Here is a 15,176-nt window from a genome sequence, read left to right as displayed (position 1 = left end):
GAAGAAATGTCTTCGGGCTAGATTTATTATGAAAGAACAAAAACTTATAACTATAAGCAACAAAGAGATTTCATTTTATGGGCAGAGATCCACTCACAATAGACAGGACAGTTCAGCCAAGTGGCAGTTCAGTGACTGAGAGAGGCCTTCAAAATTACAGTCTCCTTTTTCGTCAGTGAACAATACAGTGATTTCAATAAAGTTTGGATTTTTGTCGCATTGACATAAATTGCTTTGTACTGCCTCCTTCAATGCAAGTCTAGGTTCTCTGACAGTAGCAATTTGGGGAAAATGTCTTCAACATGTTATTGAAAGCATGGTCCCAAGGCGGTCCATTTAAAACTCCCCATATTTAAAGAAACATTGCATAAAAGAAGCTTTTCATCCTGCATCAATGTAAGGAGTCTGCAGGACACATAATTAATTCTACCTGTACCTAGATGCTTGACAGATATGCAGGGTCTGACAAATGTACAAAGGAGCTGGGGGAGGGGACTCCAGATAGCTGGGAGTTGAATGGATGCCAACACCTCTTTCCCACTCTAACCTATATATAGTGGCCTGAACAGATATGTGGATCAAATTACTATTCCCTCATCAACTTCCCATTCAGAATATTTCAAACAGCATGGTCATGGTAGACTTAAACCATGGTTATATATACTATTTTCATCAATTTAAGCATAATGAAGCTTCAATATAAACACATAAAAGATATTTATAATGAATAAAGAAACAATAATAATTTGAAGCCACAGACCTTAAAGTTTACAAAAGTAAAACTAAGATGATGATGATAATTATGAAAAACACCTTCAAAATAATACATACATATTGGTCAAAACTAGAAAACAAGCTGAAATTGAATAAACTGCTTTCAGAAGAGAAAGAAACACAACAGGCTCTTTCTTACAAATAAAAGCAAGTGGTCACTGGACAGTCAGCATCTGAAAAACACGCCATCTCCTCCTTTGCCCTGTGAACAGATCTTAACTAGACACGTGAGCAAGAAACCGCAGCCTCCCAAGGAGGGGTCATAAGTCACATTTTTTAAGAGCAACCAACTGGGAATGGAACGTTTGGAAAACAATGAAGCTTGTTTCTAAAATTATTATCATTATTTACCATAATTTTGGCCAGAAAACAGACAGTAACACCCTCCAGGGAGGAGTGGCGCACACGAGGAAGGCAGCCGTCTTTCTCCAGGTGCTGCAATTTGACAGTGAATTGTGCATAAACAGCAACACCACATGTGTAGCCTCTGGACTCGTTTTTTATCAGAAAGGCCAGCCATCTCAGCAAGTGTGACGTACATTTCAAGCATTTACACCATGCTCCACTTAATGCCATTTGATGGGACTCCACATGGAATTAATTTGTGACCCTGAAAGCCAGTTTAGGGTAGTCTCGATTTTAAGCTGAGTCCATCTGCCCAAAATCTTGCTTCACACATAAAATGTACTTTCTAGTGGCTAATTTTCAGAAACATCTCATAGCCACCAACTGGTATATAAAAAGCATACTTCAATTGCTAGTGATGAAGGGGGGGGGGTGTCTATATTGTCTAAATGGACTAAAAAACTTAAGTCACAAAAAGGTTTAAAAGCACGTCCATCTTTCAGAAGAGAGGTTCTTATACTTCATTTATTAGAGTTCTCCAGCATCAGGCATTCTCTGGGGCTGAATGTTCAAGATTTTCATTTTTACCATTAAATGGTCCCATTTTAAGAGGCTCGCCTTACTTGGTGAAACATAGTTAGACATCCAGTGTGTTGGGTCAAAGGTTTCTATTCTAAATGTTTACAGATAGGAAAGAGAAGCGTTAGGGCTTACTTCACCTTGCCTCTTCCTGCGATCTGAAAAACATGATCAACCTCGCACCAGAAAACCAGGCTGTCACCAGAGGCTTCATTATTCCACGGTGAGATAGCGTCTCAGGCAGGAAATCCTGAGGAAGGTATCGGAACTAAGAACTGTGGCAGTCGTCTAGAAAGAGCTCAACCGATTTCAGGGAGCAGAATGTTTAAGTAGCTCTTTTGGGGTTTGTTTTGTTTTTTGAATGAAGAAATAAAATCCCCAAAGCAGGCAGGGAGAAAGAGATCACAACAACTATTCTATCTCTATCTCCCAAAAAAATGGCATCTAGTCTCAATTTTCAAAATGTGAGTATTTTTAGTCCCTTCCAAGTATGGCTTTAAATGCAGTGAGAGCTTTGCTTTGAGTGATGGTGCTGGATTCTCCATGGGCAAGTTTCCCAGGCCATTCCCCTTGAATGTCAACCTGCCCAGGCTGCTGCTTTATGAGAGCTTCACTTCCAAAAGATACCAATCCTTAAAACCTGAAATGAATAAGAGAATAGATGCTTGATTTTAAAGCATTTTGTCAAATTCTAGCTGAGTAGAAGGGACAGCTCCCAGGGCTAACATAGAGTGTCTTGGAAGACCCAGCTTTATAAATGACTAGTTAATCAAGCGTGAAAGCTTAAGGAGGGAAGAAAGTTCACCGACATGACTTCTTAATACCCATCTGGTTCCAAACAGCCAATATTTATATTACAAAGCTCAAGCTAATAACATTTCTCTTGTCTGCGTCAGTCTCCAGTTCTAGCAAGACCTACAGTCTCCTAGAATTCCTTTAATTAAACTCTTCAACAACATGGCCAATCCACAGCACACCGAGGACAAAGCAGAATGCAAATAAGCTCAAAGAGCAGGGACCCTGGCTTTAACAGAGTTTTAGGAGCTTTGAATTCATTGCTGCCATTTAAAGTTTTGAAGATTTTCCATAAATATCCAAATTTCTGGCTTTTTTTTTTTTTTTTTAAGTTGGAAGATCCAGCATCCACTGAGCCCTCCTTCCAGTCTGGCAATAATTGATTGGCACGGAGTAGCTGCTGCTGCTTAATCCCTGGGCCAGATAATCTCCAAAATCCCTCTAGGAACAGAATTCTGAGTATCTAAAGATAACTATAGTAAGTTTGTTAAACTTTTCATCCCAATAGCATTAACAAAATAAAATTCATAAGTGTGAAGATCAGAACTTCTCTAAAGTTAAAGGGAATTCCAGAATTGTGATTATTTAAAAGTGTCTCCTCTTATACGGAGCAGGGTCACCATGGCAACAACACATCTTCAGTAGGGTAAAACTAACCTGTGTCACCACAATCTAATCCCAATTCACATTCCCTATTAGTGGGTGAATAATTCAGTGTTTGGTGAATTCTGCTTCACAGTGATAGCAAGAACCGACATGAAAGGATCATAAAGCAACCTCATTTTGAACATGTGACCGCCACAAGCCAGTTAACCCTGTGGTAACTCTCCTGACACCTCCTCCGTAAAACCAAAAAGGCCCTGCTTTCACTGTCTGTATTCATGTAGTGAAAACGAAGATCAGGTGAGCTCTTCTGCTTCATGGGCGGTTCTGCCCTCCCTGAGCTCACTTGAGGACACCTGCTTTATCAGGTGTACCTCCCCGGTCCCGGGCAGCGGCCTGCTGGCCTGCAGTGCCAATGTGCTTGTTGGAGGAGATATCAGAGAAAGGGGGTGGAGACTCAGAGCACCCCATCATGTCAAAGAGAGCTGAAGCACAACTTCCTCCAGGTTCATTGACTCCAGATGCATAACCTTGAACTGCAGTCTCTTCCAGGACCTCATAGTCTTACAGCCAAGCTCCTGAACCTCACTCCTAAAGCTCCACACATACCAACCCTTGGAGCAGAGGAAAGAGGTGGCTAGGAGTGAGGAGGAGTGGGAGGTGGTGCTGACCAAGGTGGACCAGTGGCCCCAGGGCCAGCCAGGTCGCTGCTCCAAGGAGAAGGGGCTGCCCAGCACATGATGCCAAACCCACAATGCCTGACCCAGAGGCCAGTAAGTACACGACCTGACTGGTCACAGTCCTGTCCAGCAGTAGTCCCGGCACCCCAACTGGCTAAGCCTAGACATACACCACTGCACGGTCTGGGCCATGTCACCATGGGCTGGAGCTTTGTGGGTGCCCTGAGCCCCATGATGGTGTGGAGCGTCACCCAGTACAGCTGGCTGACTTCTGCTGTTCCATCGTCCCTCTGTGCAGCTGTTTCTGTACACTTTGACCTTCTGGCTCCTGCTACATCAGTTTGTCAAGGAGAAGTTGTGGAAAAAAGCAAAGGCCCCTGCTGCACTGATGGAGGTCACAGTGGCAGACACAGAGCCCACACAAACGCAGATGCTGCTCTGGGGCCTGGGGGAGCAAGTATAGGGTTCATGCCAAGTACTGAGTCTACATGTGTGCTGGCATGTTCCTGGTAGTCAGCTTCCCTACAGCCTGGTCTACAAGATTGTCGACATGTTCCTCTTCCCGTTCTGCCTCACCGTCGTCCAGGGCTACTACAGCCTGTGGTGGAAACTGCTCAAGGTGTTCTGGTGGCTGGTGATGGCCTACCCCATGCTGGTGCTCACTGCCACCTATACCTTCCAGTTCTAGAACTTCCCCGTGTACTGGCACAATCTGACGTGCTTCGCTGATGAGCAGCTGGAGGACCTGGGCTTGGAGCAATTCAGTGTGTCTGAGCTCTTCTCCAGCATCCTCATCCCTGGCTTCTTCCTGCTCACTTGCATCCTGCAGCTGCACTACTTCCACCAGCTCTTCATGCCTCACCAACCTGGGGCACGTGCCACCTCCCACTTTGGGCTCACCGGCAGTATGTGGTGAGTGAAACCCCACTACTATAGCAGCAGGAGGAGAAGGAAGAGGTCCCTAGAGATAACAGGCTGAGGACAGGTGGCTCACACCAGGCCATACAGGTCCCAAAAGCTAAAGTCAAAAAGTGGGGACTGGTGACCAAGTCGCTGCTAGACCTGCCTGCTGGCTTCTGGGACATCCTCACCTGTGCATGCAGGTGTTTGTACAGCATCTGTTGGAGCTTCAAAGTGGTGACCTGTATACCATCCGGGTGGCCCCAACAGAGGTGTTGGTAGTGAACATCCTGCTGGTCCTGCTGTGAGCCTTCCTCCTGCCTTCTCCCACCTCTGGCCCATGGCCTCCTGCCTGTGCACCCTGTGACCTGCATCACTACTGTGTGCAAAATGCTCTGCCAGCTCAAGACTGCCAGCCCCTGTGAGTACTCCAGCAATACAGTGAGCCCCTCCCAATCACACCAACCGCAGCAGATGGAGATAAACCAATCCTTGTTGTACCAGAGTCCCATCAACTGGTTTGGGTTGCAGAAGCACTTATCGGACGTGGACTACATCCGGAACCACCTACAGATCCTGTTGCTGCTGGTGTTCAAGGCCATGGTTTATCAGTGCCAAGAACACCACTGACCACACAGCATCTGCTGGCCCCACTGCCCGCCCAGGCCACGTGTGCTAACAACACTGCCAGCATCTGGACCAAGACCTGCTCAGCTGTTTTAAGTTCTTCCACAGTTTTGGGCTGGAGATAGTCTTCCTGATAGTCATGAACATGACTGGGTGCCACATGAACTTAATAATCATACTGCATAGCTGCTGGCTGGTGGTCATCCTCACCCACTGGTGCTGTGGGCCATCCCCCATCTCTGGCCCATCTACTGTCTCTTCCTAGTATCTTCCTGCTGTACCAGTACCTGCTATGCCTAGGCATCCCCCCTGCCCTTTGCTCAGACTACCCTTAGCACTGGAGCCAGACCATCCTCAGGAACTTCACATTCATCAAGTGGTTGTACCTGCCTGAGTTCTTCAGGGCCTCCAACCCCACCAACCTCATCAGTAATTTCTTCTGCTGCTCTGAGTCTTTCAGCAGTGTCAGGTGTTCTCCGCCAAGGTACTGAAGAGTGACCTGACCACCTGGAGCCTGGGGGCTGGGGGAGCCCAACCCTGTACCCAACTTCATTCACAGCAGGTGAATGACATGCTGAAGGTGGACATCATTTGCTATCTCTTCTAAAAGGTGCCAGTGGTGGTATTCGTCAAGAGAGCCACCCACAGTAGCATCTTCAGGCTGGGCTACCTGCTGGCATGCATCTACCTGCTGCTCTTTAGCACAGCCCTGCTGCAGACGGACATGTGTACCCACCTCATGCTATAGGGCTGCTGCGTTCTCTACAACATCACCGTCATCATCTCTAACAACATACTTTTGCTCCTGTCCTTCATCTTCATGGAGCAAACGCCAAGCAACTTCTGATAAGTCATCCAGCTTTTCAGCCTCGTGTGCACAGTCAAAGCTATGCAAGGACCAGGACTGCCTGGGGCAGGTGGAGGAGACCAGCATCTTCCCAGACAGGGTCTGCTTCCTATTGCTGCTGCTGCAGCATGTGTCTTCCTGGCCATGACTTCATGCACATCAGGGCAGAACTCCAGGCCTCTGCTCTGCAGGCCTCCAGGCACTTCACCCTCTACAAATGGTGTCAACCTCAAAAGCATCAACCACCCCCACAAAAGCAGAATAGTCCCTGGCCCCTCTGAAAAGACAGATGGAGCTCATCCCTGCCAAGCAGGAGAAGCACAGTCAAGACCCCCCGGGCCCAAGCCAAGAGCCAGGGCCCAGCAGTCCAGGGGCCTCCTCCCTCTACCGAGACCCATTGGTGGCTCTGGCTGGACCACACCACAGTCATCCACTCCAGGGATACTTCCTGTTCGACTCCGACAGAGAGGGGGAGGCGGAAGTCCAGCCTGAGGACCCCGGGAACTCCACACAGAGAGCCTGACAGATGGCACGGCAGAGCAGATGGTATGGCTGAGCAACGGCCAGATGGTGCCAAGGCCACAGCGGAGGCAGGAGCTGGCAAGGCGGCTGTCCACGGGAGCTGGCCTGACCAGGAAGCGGACCACCGGAGGGCCCCGAGGACGAGATGGCATTCTCTACAACGTCAGACCCCAGCCCGGCGACACGGCCAGCGCGGAGCACCGTGCAATTCCCGAGGACCCCAAGCGCTCCCGCCGAAGGACCCTCAGCGAAGCGGGCAGCGCTGCCAGGCCAGGCCGAAGCCCGCCGTGCGCCGAGCACCGTGTCCTGTGGGCAGGGACCTAGCCACCGAGCACCCCGACGACAGCAGCCCGTGAGCACCTGCTCACAGCACCCTCAGCAGCAGCCGCGAGGAGAAGGTCCCGGAGCCCAGGACTTCCCTGCGCGGCTCTGGCCGGGGCTCGCTATCCTAGCACTGGGTGCGTGGCGCAGACGTGCTCCACCCGCGACTGCTCGGCCGAGCGGTTCCCCCGCGGGGCCGCGTTGCAGCTGCTGCAGGCCGTGCCCGCTACTTCGTCATCGTCCTAACCGCATCGTCACCGCCTTAGCCGCCTCTCTGGTGCTGCCGGTGCTGGGCTTCCTGCGGGCCATGCTGTCCATCCCGGGCCCAGCAAGCGTTGGGTGACGGCATCGTCTTCCCCGAGCTCATGGTAGCACCACGCGCCTGCTCTAGTTCGGCTTCTTCCCCTGAACAGCCGCGTGGTGCTGCAGCATTACGAGAACAAGCCCCGCTTCCCACCAGGCATCGTGGGCCTGGAGAAGGCTGACATCACCAACGACGTGGTGCAGGACCTGGTGCAGCTCATGGCCCTCTTCTTCCACCACTTCTGACTGTTGTACTGTGGCCTTTGGGACCACGAGGGGGACCAGCTCACCACGAAGCACCACGGGGGGAGGAAGAGCCAGCAGCCTTGCAGGGTCCCAGGAGGACAACATCCAGGCTGAAGCAAGGGAGTGGCCCCAGGAACGAACCCCTGGGAGAGCTCAAGCCCAGGGATACAAAGCGCATCAATTTGCATTTTAGGAGGAAGAAGAGGCCAGAGGACCCGCAGTGATTAAACAAGGAATCTGTGGCGGAGGAGAAGGAAGCAGCGGAGGTGGTGGCAACTGGAGGAGGTGGAGTCGCCCCTGGGGAGGTGTGGGTGGTCAGACTCCAGCTGCACAGTCATCTGTCCCTGTCCCAGAGTATGTATCGGCCCCTGTGGCGTTTTTTCCACAGCATTCTGCACACCGGGTACTGCGTGGCGGCGACTTTCATGGCCTCATGTTCCCGGGGAATATCTTTACCTTCTGCGCCTTTGGGAAGCACTCAGCAGGCCACAGACATCACGCCCTCCCAGCAAGGTCTTCCTGGTCATGCTGCTGATCCAGTTCAGCACCATGGTCACCACCTGCTCAAGACTATGCTGGGCAGGCGGGCCTTTCAGGTCATCTTGGTGCTGGCCATCTACCTTGGATGTTCTTCATCCTGCCCACCAACACCAAGAGGATGTTCAAGCCAGAATTTGGGTCCAACCGCTGTACTTGGCCAAGTGCACCTACTCTGCCTGCCGGCTGGCTTTGTGATGATCTTTGCTCTCTCCCATGTGTTTGGAGTCTTCCCCTGGCACTGATTACTGGTTCTCAGTGTTCTGCTGGACCGACTACTAATAAACACCTGGGTTCTTTTGGGTGATAAAAATGGTCTAAACTTAGATCATCATGATGGTCACACATGTTAACATATATACAGATAGATGGACATGGTAACAATGCTTTTTAAGAAAAAATTCAGTACACATTTATTAAAATTAAAATTATATAACCATTGCCTTCTGTAGCCTATATCCACCCAAGGATTATACTCCCCGAGAGTTTATACTCCTAAGAAAGAAGAGAGGAGCCCATTAAGCCAGGCTTCTCATCTCCTCCACTTTAAACCTTCAGGTTCAAAGCGATATAGGAGCCTAAATATAAAAGGAACCTGTGATGAAAGGGAGGGTATGTATGAGTCTTTCCTCTTCTTCATACTAGTTCCAACACTCTGTTTGCTGATCCATCAGAGAGAGGATGAATGTCAGCTTAGTGTCCTTCAGCCTCCATTTCATCACTTAAATGGGATATTCCACTCATTTTTTACAAAGATGATTTAACTTTAGCATACTTCTATTTCAGTCCCCTTGATGCTATTGTTTCTTCTATTAAATTCCTGGGCCCATTCGGAAAGGGGGAAGGAGATACCTCCATTCTAAAACACTTTCCATTGTTCGGCTCAGAAGACGAATCCCTTCTACTTCAGTTCTTTTTTTTTTTTTTTTTCCTTTATTAATCTTTAGAGAGAGAGGAAGGGAGGAGAGATAGAAACATCGATGAGAGACAACATTGATTGGCTGCCTCCTGCATGCCCCCCACTGGGGATCAGGCCCACAACCTGGGCACATACCTTGACTGGGAATCGAACCGGCAACCTCTTGGTGCATGGGTCGACGCTCAATCACTAAGCCACACCAGCCAGGCTCTGCTCCAGTTCTAATGGTGGTCATTGTTGTATGAATGTGGAGCAGAGTGTGACCCCAAACATCGTTACCGACTTAGCAGTACATTGGGCACAAATAAAGTTGCTATTAAAAGCAATGTACTCTTCTTTCCCTCACATATGCCCAGGTCACTTGTTTGGCGTTTACGCTCCTTCACGTTATTACAAAACCATACCCCAGAGTATTGCTAACTCCTTTTTTTCTTCACTACATTCGATGTAATTTTCACATCAAGGTGTTTCTATAGACTGGACAGAGTTAGAGTTCAGCTTCTTCTAGACAAAGTGTTTAAATTTGACTAGACAGCAGCAATTGCTTTTTAATCTAAGCGAACTGATCTGTCAAAGGCAATCAACTCAGGAGAGTTACTCCAGGAGGATCCTAATAATCCCGATGAGTCACACTGCCCTATATGAAACTCAGCCACTGAACTTTTGACACAATGTGTCACAAGTACTTAGAGGAATAAGTACATACAGCTGAACTCTGTGTTGACCCACAAACTCTAGCCTCTCATGCATAAGTTAATGATCACTGCATTTGGTCTGGTGGAGGAAGCACAATGGTGTGTGTGGTGATGTCAACTCATGTTTAATGATGTTACATCAACTAGGCTCATGGCACATAACCTACTGTCCTCACAAGAATTTATCAACCATGTGCTTGATTCCTCCAAAAGTAAATAAAGATTTGTTGTTTTTTAATCACCTCCTATCTTTCAAACAAGGATTCCCAAACTCTTAATAATGTCCATATCAATGTGGGGCTTTATAGCTAGCAGGGTCTTGAAGTACTTTATCTTGTTTAATTATTGCAACAACACTGAGAGGTCAGTAGAGATGAAAGCATCACTTACATCATTAGTAAGTCACAGGACTGAAACTCAAACCTAGATCTGATGGTTTCAGATGTTGAGGTCTGCCCAATGCTATAAACCTTGTTACTGAAGCTTGTTATTGCTCTAGTGTTAGGAGTACGAGGGTCAGTGGAGTAGGGTGGGATGGCAGTGTTGAGTTCTGCCCCTGAGTAGGACAGCACTGTCAGGAACCGCCAACAGTGAACCCTACCACTCCTTAGATAAGGAAACGGAGAGCGGATAGGAAGGCAGCAACAGTGTGTGGGGTATGGTGGACGGCAGGGCTGAACATTCTCCCTGAGTGATGGAATAAGTGTTCTTAGAGAAAGACTTCCCCTTATTAACAGTTGGAGAGTTTTTTGGTTTTTTTTTTTATCCTCACCCGAGGACATTTTTCCATTTTTTGTTCTGGTAGAGTGGGAGGGAGAGAGAGAGAGAGAGGGAGAAACATCGATGTGAAAGGGACACATCGAGTGGCTGCTATCCACACGACCAACCAGGGCCAGGGACAAACTGCAACTGAGGTACGTGCCCTTAGCGGGAACCGAACCCGGGTCTCTCCAGGCCGCAGGCCGATGCTCTAACTACTGAGCCAAACCAGCCAGGGCAACAGTTGGAAAGCTTTAAGAGAAATAATAACACACTCAATTCAATCCAAGGGTAATGGAAAGAGTAGACTGGCTAGAAGGTAAGTTTGAAAGAATAATAATAGCTAATGTATATTAAGCCCTTGATACTCTCCACCACTCTAAGTGCTTTGTGTATATTAATTTATTACATTCTCATCACAACCCTATGGAACAGGTACTGTTGTTCTGATGAGAGAGCTGAGGCAACAGAAACAAAAATTCCAACAGAGGCAAACACTCTCCAACATGTGCTCTGGTTATTGTTTGGCAGTAATAATGGCTTTGGAGACTTCCTGGATTATTAGAAATTTTGTTACTTTTTCTGACTTAAAATCAAAAATGAATATTTTCATTTCAGGCAATATTGCAGTCTAAATAGTCTGATTGACCCTCCCATTGAAAACAGATACATAAAATTAAAAGAAAAAAAAACCTTTTTAAACATGCTAATACACTGGCAAGCAGGGAAGGAAAACTGACGTACCTAACATTACATGAAAATGTGAACCCAGAGAGGTAAGCTGAACTCTGAAGCTGGTTTTTACTTTGCTATTCAGGGTCATCCTGGTGACCCTGATCTTTGATTTTCACAGGGTCATGGGGCATGGAGACACAAGTCAAAGTCCAGGCCTTGGCCGAGGTGGGAGTCTAATAGGAGACCTCATGACCCACAGATCCACTTTGTACATTAGAAATAAGAAAAACTAATTTCTCAAACCTTAGTGCTAGAAGAGGTGAAGAAAAAAAAAAAAAAAAAACTCTCCTAAGAATTTAAAATCACAAAACAGACTTCATTTGGGTTTCTAATATAAATTCACAGTACTAGAGTGGTACCGAAGAAACTTTAGGTTTAGAATATAGTAAATGATTCTGGGTTGGTAGTACACTTAGATGCCTGGCAGAATCAGAAGCAACCCCACCCTAAAGGGGTTAAAATCTTAAAATCAATTCTCAAAGAATTCCCACAGATAAACCACCAAAGAATAAATGCTCAGGGAAAAATATCACAAAACACATTAAAAAATTATCATTTGTGCTTGAGTGTGCTTGAGCCAATAGAAACTACAGTCATAAGAATCAGACCCCAAAAGACACCAGGTAAGTGCAATTATGCAATATAGAGTGACAGGTGTAATCTGGTAGTTTTTTTTGTTTTGTTTTGTTTTTTTGGCTGTACCACTTATTTCTCACTCTCTAGACCTGGCCTTCTCTGATGTCAGTCAGGGTGTCTTCAGAAACCAGCTAGGCACTCAGGCATGCATATCTGGAAGGACAGGGAAGTTGCTATCCCCGGGGCAACCTTGACTGATGGTATAATGGATAAATGCTCTTGTCATTCACTCATTTGGTGGAAAATTGTGATGCCAGCTCTTCTAAAGCTCCTGATGGAATTGAGTCCCAGTGTCCACAGTGGATCAGTCCACAGGGCGCCCTTGTATTGGCTTTCTCTCTTTATTTCACTTTCTGCAATCTCCCACTCCTGTTCACTGGGCCCTGGGCCCACAATAAAATACTTGCCAGAGAATTTAAAATATAAATAAAACATGAAAAGTAATATTTGGAAAAAATAACCAAATAGAACTTGTAGAAACAAAATATATAATAATTTTAATTTAAAATTCAAAAGATGATTAAACAAAAGAATAGACACAGCATAAGAAAGAATAAACTGGAAGATAAATCAGAGTATTTTGCATAATACACATACCAGCAGGGCTGAAGACTTTAACACACCTCAGTGGTTGATAGCTCACAAAATCAAGCAGAAAAATATCAGTAAGGATATAAAAGATTTGAACAACACAATTAATAAGCTTTATGGTGTATATATAAAACATTGTATCCAAGGAGTGGAGAAGTATTTAAAGCAGAGGCAGTAATTTACAAGAATTTACATCATTCTGGGCCATAAAACAAGACTCACCTAATTTTGAATGATTGATATCATACATATTATATTCTTTGCCACCATGTGCGCTTCATCGAAGCATGAAGCACCCATGGCCAATAAATTATAAAATGATGCTTAACTTTCTAGTGACAAGGAAAATGAACATCAGAATCGCACTGAGATACCATTTCACACAAACCACACTGAGGAGATTTTTAAAATCGAACGGTCTTAAGTGTTGACAAGAGTCTAGAGTAACTAGATCCCCTATACTCGGCGTGAAAGAATATTCATTGGCATCTCCTCTTGGGAAAACAATTAGGATCATCTATCTAATAAAGTTGGAGATGTGCATTACCTATGACCCAGCAATTCCGCTGGGAAAACTGGCACATAGGCAGACAAAAAGAACATTTAGAGCGGTAATGCTTTAATAACAAAAACTGGAAACAATACAAATGTCTGCTCTAAACAAGGCCACAGTGAACAAATTATAACCCTCCCCTAAGGACATGTTTGAAATTCCTCTGGGAAATATGAAGCATGAGCTGACTGGGTCATAGGTACATACAGGTTTTACTAAGATTGGCCAGAATTCTTTCCAGGATAACTCTACCAGTTAACACTCTAAATTTTAGCAGGGCTCAAGAGTTCTCACATCCTAACTAAAGTTTAGTATTTTCTGTCTTCTAATATTTACTATTCTGACGTGGAACCAAATTTTTATTTTAAATTTGCCTCTTTGGAAGTATTTCTTCATATACTTTTCAGCCAGACAGACTTCTGTGAACTACTTAACATATCCTTTGCCCATTTGCCTGTTGGGTTTCCTGTCTTTTTCCTGTTGAAATGCAGGATTTGTTTGTATATTTTATACGTCAATACCTTGTTAGACATTATGGTTATGTTTTCCTAATCTGTCATTTGTCTGTTAACTTACTCTATGCTGTTTTTCAAATCAAAGAACATCTTAATTTTGTAGTAAGCAATTTTTACCTTAAGGTTTGTGGTTTTTGAGTCCTACTCAAGCTTTCCCCCACTCTTGGGCCATAAGTCCTTTAAATAGTTTTAAGATTTTGTATGTAGCCCTGGCCGGTTTGGCTCAGCAGTTAGAGCATCGGCCTGCGGTCCGGAGAGACCCGGGTTCAGTTCCCGCTAAGGGCATGTACCTCGGTTGCAGTTTGTCCCCGGCCCTGGTTGGTTGTGTGGGTGGCAACCACTCGATGTGTCCCTTTCACATCGAGGTTTCTCTCTCTCTCTGTTCTTCTCTCTCCCTCCCACTCTACCTGAACAAAAAATGGAAAAATGTCCTCGGGTGAGGATGATAAAAAAAAAAAAAAGATTTTGTATGTAAAGGGTTTTTTTACATTCTTTTAAGAGGTTTTCTCTTACATACTTGATAGTTTTAGCAACTATGTAGGTAGTATCTAATTTCCAATTAAATTTTCAATTGGTTAATGACAATAAAGACAAATAATATCATTCTTATCTCCCATTAACTCTAATAGTTGTTCTGTTCAATCCATTTATTTCTTATGTACATAATCATAATATCTGCAAAAATTTGCAATTTTGTTTCTTTCCAATCCTGATAAATCTTCTTTCCCTTACATTACAGCATTGGCCAAACCTTCAGAATTATGTAAAACATTAACAGTAATAGTGAGTATTCTCATCTTGGGGCAGATCTATTTTTCTTTTTTCTTTATTGATATTAGAGAAAGAGAGGAAGGGAGAGGGAGAGAAAGACAGAAACATCAATGAGAGAGAACATCAACTGGCTGCCTCCTGCATGCCCCCCACCAAGATCAGGCCCAGAACCTGAGCATGTGCCCTGACTGGGAATCGAACCAGCAACCTCTTGGTGCATGGGTTGATGCTCAACCACTAAGCTACACTGACTGGGCACTGGGACAGATCTTAAAGAGAATGAAAGTTTACCCACAAACACAATATTTGCTGTAGAATTTTTGGTATATTGTTTTTATCAAATCAAGGAAGTTCTTTAAAACTTTGAATTTTATAACAGTTTGTATCATCAATAGGGGTTGAATTTTATCAAGCATTTATTTCTACATTTACTGATGTAATCATGATTTTTTTTCGTATTCCAATAATGTTCTAACTTTCAGAACTGTTAAGGTAATAAATGTGTGTAGTTTTAATCCATTAAGTTTCTAATAATTTGTTAGAGCAGCAAAAAGAAACTAACACAGTGTGTAATTTTCATAATTTTACATCTCCTTTAGAAATTGTGGCATACAGAGTAATAAACTTGCCCAAGGTCACACAGCTGAGGAGTCCAATTCCTGGTTTAAAAAACTGTGTGATTTTTTTTCAGATCTTTCCATAGGCAATTACAAAGGCTTTCCCTGAAGGCTGCAGCCCCCACCCCCACGCACACACACAGAACTTGGTGCGCAGGAAATCAATGCAGTCTCTGACGGCAGCTGCAGTCAACAACCCAGGCCCCCTGGCCGGTCATGCTCTTTGCATGTTTGAATTCCTAGCCTTGATGACTTCATTCCCAGGTCTCTTCATCTGAGGCCTTGGGCAGAGATCTTCTAGCACCT

At 45.3% G+C, this 15,176-nt stretch overlaps 1 pseudogene; it reads left to right on the top strand.

Moving 5' to 3' along the window:
- Window positions 1-15,176, top strand: part of LOC118620723 — a 28,097-nt pseudogene that overhangs the window by 9,784 nt on the left and 3,137 nt on the right.

This window comes from Molossus molossus, unplaced genomic scaffold, assembly GCF_014108415.1.
Source record: "Molossus molossus isolate mMolMol1 unplaced genomic scaffold, mMolMol1.p scaffold_m16_p_8, whole genome shotgun sequence".
Lineage (NCBI taxonomy): Eukaryota > Metazoa > Chordata > Mammalia > Chiroptera > Molossidae > Molossus > Molossus molossus.
This window is presented reverse-complemented; position numbering and strand designations above follow the sequence as displayed.